This window comes from Choristoneura fumiferana, chromosome 2 (genome assembly GCF_025370935.1).
Source record: "Choristoneura fumiferana chromosome 2, NRCan_CFum_1, whole genome shotgun sequence".
NCBI lineage: Eukaryota > Metazoa > Arthropoda > Insecta > Lepidoptera > Tortricidae > Choristoneura > Choristoneura fumiferana.
The window spans coordinates 4,948,359-4,953,479 of NC_133473.1; the positions used below are offsets into that span (position 1 = coordinate 4,948,359).

Consider the following 5,121-nt stretch of genomic DNA (forward strand, 5'->3'; position numbering starts at 1 on the left):
ACTTACGTGATAAACTGTATTTCTAGGGAGCGGTAGAACGTGTCAGATATTTTAGACTATCGCGGTCATTACTATTTTTTTTGTAAAATCAAGGTACGCGAAACAAAACCCGAGTTTAATTCATAAAAAAAACGATCAAGAGCGCGTCGGACACGCCCGAAATAGGGTTCCGTAGCCATTACAAAAAAAAGTAATATTTTTCTAAGGATTTCTTATTTTGTACGGAATATTCCAAGTTTAGGTATATTTTATACCTTAGGCTGCTAGTTACTCTAAACTACTAATAATTCTCAAGAAAACTTAATCGTTATAGTTTACCTTGTAATTTTGATATAATAATAATAATAATAAGGTAGCTTGGCCCTACCCCGTTACCGGCGGCAAACTAGGTTAGGTTTTTATAATATTTTTATTTTGTATGTACTTTTCTGTATTTTACTTCTTATAACTATTATAAAAACCTAACCCTAAGAATAAAAAATAAATAAAGAGAATAATAATATAATTTATTTCATGTAACTGGGACACATATTATGTTAGTAGTTGTTGCTTAGTTTCTAAAGATTAGTAGGTACTTACAAATTAATAAAACTTGACTCATTCTACCACAGTATCACACTGGTAGGGGAATGCAGTCCCTCACAGTGTGACATGTAGTCACAGTCAAGTCCGTCCGCTATCACACGCAGGACGGTGTTGGAACTGCCCCGCACGCGGCGCAGCAGGGATGTGGCGCGCCCGCGCATGGTCGTGTAGAAACAGTTAACGCGCGCCTCCACAAACATCCCTGATGCGCTACAGTGGCGAGGCAGTCCAACAATGCCCGAAACGCATTATTATATTGGACCCGAAGGGCCCCCCAGGCCCGTTGCGTATAGTGCGCCCACAGACTGCATGTGTAGAGGGAAGTGCAAAAAGCTCGAAACAACGTAACCTTCGCCTCCCTCGAGCACCCGCAAATCTGCGTGCGATCACATTTGCCCGAACCGAAAGAGCCCTTCGCTCCCTTTCAATATCCAAGTCGTCCTTGAGGTCGGTCGCAAGCACATGACCTAGATATTTAAATTGGTTCACTCTGTTGATAGGAGTGCCATGGAGACAAATGAGAGGAATCTCATTGTTATCCTTGCGACCGCTCTCAAAGACCATGTACTGACTTTTCAGAATATTATATTTTAAGCCGTGGCTTGCTGCATAGGTTTCACACATTACGAGCAACCTACGCAATCCGCATACCGACGCACTAAGCAGCACCATATCGTCTGCGTAACTGATGTTGTTAACGCAGACTCCATCTATGTGGCAGCCGACACGTGTACTGCTGAGTGCCTCGATGAGCCCGTTTACATACAGGTTGAACAGCGTCGGCGAAGACAAACCCCCCTGTCTCACCCCACATTCCAACCTGTATTCGTCAGATATACTTACTTACTACTATCCTGATTTTTTTCAAATTTTTCCACCCTCTGGTTTACAATTTAGAGGGGAGACGCTCGATTTTAATGAAAATTTTTCCTTTTAAAGTTGAATATTTTGCAAAAAAAACACTGAATCGAAAAATCGTTGTAGCAACCCCCTAACGGTTTTAAAAGCCCTATCCAATGATACCCCACACTACAAGGTTGGATGAGAAAAAAAATCACCCCACTTTACGTCTATAAAATATACTCTAGAAATTTTTATTTTTATTTTTACTGTACCATTTTGTCGGCATATTTTACATATATATTCGTGCAAAATTACAGCTTTCTAGCATTGTAGTCCCTGAGCAAAGCCACGGACGGGCAGACAGACAGACAGACATGTCGAAACTATAAGGGTTCCGTTTTTGCCATTTTGGCTACGGAACCCTAAACAAGACTTGTCAGCTATTTTTGCACGCTCCGCTGTGACAGATATTTTTGCTGGTGACTGTACAAAATGTTCCAAGTTTATGAGATAAAAGCGAAAAACTAAAACAGTAAAAAATTGTTGCAGTTTTTGTTCAATTTATCTTAGCCTATATTATACGTTACACTACAGGGCACAGACCTCCTACCAGAGGTTTCCCACGCAGGCCCATTGCGGATTGGAAATCACACACACCCGCACCCGCACCGCATCCGCAGTCCTAATAAGGTGTCCACGGACGGCGGTGATCACTTAGCATCAGGTGACCCGCCTGCTCGTTAGCCAGCTGTTCGATAAAAAAATATATAAGTATAATTTTGATTGGTTTTTTGGAGTCTTTTTGTATTTTTTGTTTCAACTCCAAATTTTCGATATATAAGTAAGTATAATGTTTTTTGAATATGTGTACAATACGGTATTTGACTATTTTGAATATGTTTTATAAATTAAAACTACACAATGCCTGTTATCGAATAGAAAAACAATTTTTAAGCTACCTTTACAAATAACAAAGTTATAAAGGTTTGAAATTCAAGATTAGACAGAGAAAGACATACTAGCATGTGACGTCACACCCCAGTACCGCCAGTTCCGCCATACTTGCTGCATAGAGAAAAGCGTTTGAGAAAGAGACAGGTATATAGATTTTTCAAAAAATCACTATAAATTCAATTTTCAACCGATTTAAATTTTCTCTTCGCTAAACACTATCTGTATATCTATATTTTCATAATAATATTAAGATATGGCAAAATCAGGAGTTGTCAAATACCGTATTAAGAGTTATACTTACTTACTCAATTTTTTTGCTGGTGCAGGTGTGAGCAAATATGCTCACGAATCTTACGATAAAGCTAATGGTAAATTTCAAATGTAATTTCGTACATAAAAAGTTGTTTCCAATACAATTTGGATATTTTAATTTAGTTGATTCTAGTCATGTTGTATTTTAATTTAATGGAGGTAATTATGCATTTACCTTGTTTTATTGATATTTACTATTTTCTATATTACCTTGTTTGTAAAATTTAAACTTTTTCACGATAACATTGAAAATAAATGTCGGTACGACCAATGTTTCCAACAGTGAAAAGGCCAGAACAAAAATAATATTTGAAGAAAATAATACATTTGATTTGCAGCTTTTAGCAGGAAATTGGTTACGTGGTTTGCCTAGTTTTATGAAATTGCTTTTGTACATATATGTTTACTTTAGGGTTTAAAAATTAAGCGACTGTTCTACACAGCAACAATATTTATATAACTTATGTGAAATGGAAGTTCGTTCGCTCACACTGTTCGTTGCGCTTTCGATAGGCTCACCACGTAGTATCTATCAGAGGTTACACGCAATGAACAGATAAACTTTCTTCGTATCGTTATCGTTGGGGACTCGTGGCTAAGTTGGCAGGTTAGTGGCTTGGACTTATTACATTTCGAGTACAGGATTGTGAATTCGTATCGCAGTTTGCTTCGATATTTGCCCGCGATTTTGTCCGCATACAATTCGTTGTATCTCTATCCCGCGGGAACTATACAATTTTCCGGGATATAAACTATTCTGTGCTCTCCCCCGGGACTTAAACTGCGTGTTTATAAACTTATGAGCAAAAATTTTATCAAAAATATCTGAACGCGTTTCCACGCCGTTAACAATAGAGTCGTGTTTAGATATTTTTGATCAAATGTTTGCTCACAAGTTTATGAACTGGACTGTACCTATAAGTTTAATCAAAATTAGTTCAGTGGTTTAGACGTGCTAAGGTAACAAATAAACAAACAGAGTTACAAGCTTTCGCATTTATAATTTTAGTGGGATATTACACAGTTTATCATGAGCTGAACGCCAGCAGGCACCGGAGCGAGTGGCCTCCCTGCGAGCGTTTTCTCTGTTCATTGCATGTCTGATGACCAGTTCATCAGTCGGAAGAAATCCACTGGTATTCAAAGGACTCCTCCCGATATTTCTGCCTATCACGAAACCCTCATTCACAACCACACCCTTACCTTTAAATGTACCTAACGCTTTTAGGTCATAAAATTCCGGTTCAATCCGGTATTCAGTCAATCAGTAATCTGTCGTTCCGGATATAGTCCGCAAACGTCACGTGACCTCAGTCTTCCTGTTTGATTGCAAACCATTTAGCTTGGTCTCTTAAGTCTTGAAACTAGTGGACGAATGGGGATCAATAACATTGGACTATAGCGATATCAGCCCAGGAAATGATCCATCTGCCATAACTAGATTGACAGTTTAATTTTTGGAAGAAATATTTGCTATTTCTGAGAATGATCGATAAATTACCTTTATATAGGCATTTATATGGTTTGATTTGCTAGCTAGAGTATAATTATAAAGCCAAATTGTGTACGACATATAGAAACTTCTTAAACTTTACATTCATTCAAATAACATTAGAATTGCAGTCTAGGCAACGTGACGATGTAATAATATACATCAATACAAAGATAAATAATGTTTCTAAAATCATGAACCCCATGAATGAATCTGCTGAATTTTCCGTACTGGGCAGTATATATAAGCAGGAAGCAAAAAACTTCTAAAATATTTATACACATTTTTTAAAAATTTTTTTGCTTCTGCAGACAGACAATGCATTTATTTTCCTATAATAGGAGTTATTGTTTTTTAAATAAGATATTTTAAAACAATTAGGTTTAAATAATTGTTTTCAAACATACCTTGCAACTCTGTACTTATATGTACGTGCATACCCGTCGCACGTGACGTAATAAATAGATCTTACTAATATTGTAGACTAGCTTTTACCCGCGGCTTCGCTCGCGTTAACCATTAACATTTCAAAGAAGCAAGCAATCAAGCAAGCAAGCCAGCAAGCATGCAAGTGAGCATGTAAGCAAGCATGCAAGCAAGCATGTAATTATGCAAGGAATAGTGCAAGCAATCATGCATTCGAGCATGCAAGCAAACATGCATTCAAAGCTGCATTCTAGCATGCAAGCAAGCATGCAAGTGAGCATGTAAGGAAGCATGTAATTATGCAAGGAATAGTGCAAGCAAGCATACATTCGAGCATGCAAGCAAGCATGCATTCAAAGCTGCATTCTAGCATGCAAGCAAGCATGCAAGCATGTAAGGAATAGTGCAAGCAAGCATGCATTCGAGCATGCAAGCAAACATGCATTCAAGCATGCAAGCAAGCATGCAAGCAAGCGTGCAAGTAAGCATGCAAGTCAGCATGCAAGCAA

At 38.0% G+C, this 5,121-nt stretch overlaps 1 pseudogene; it reads right to left on the reverse strand.

Moving 5' to 3' along the window:
* Nucleotides 1-366: 366 nt before the first annotated feature.
* Nucleotides 367-1,396, reverse strand: LOC141445459 (uncharacterized; annotated as a pseudogene).
* Between the last annotated feature and the right edge of the window lie 3,725 nt (nt 1,397-5,121).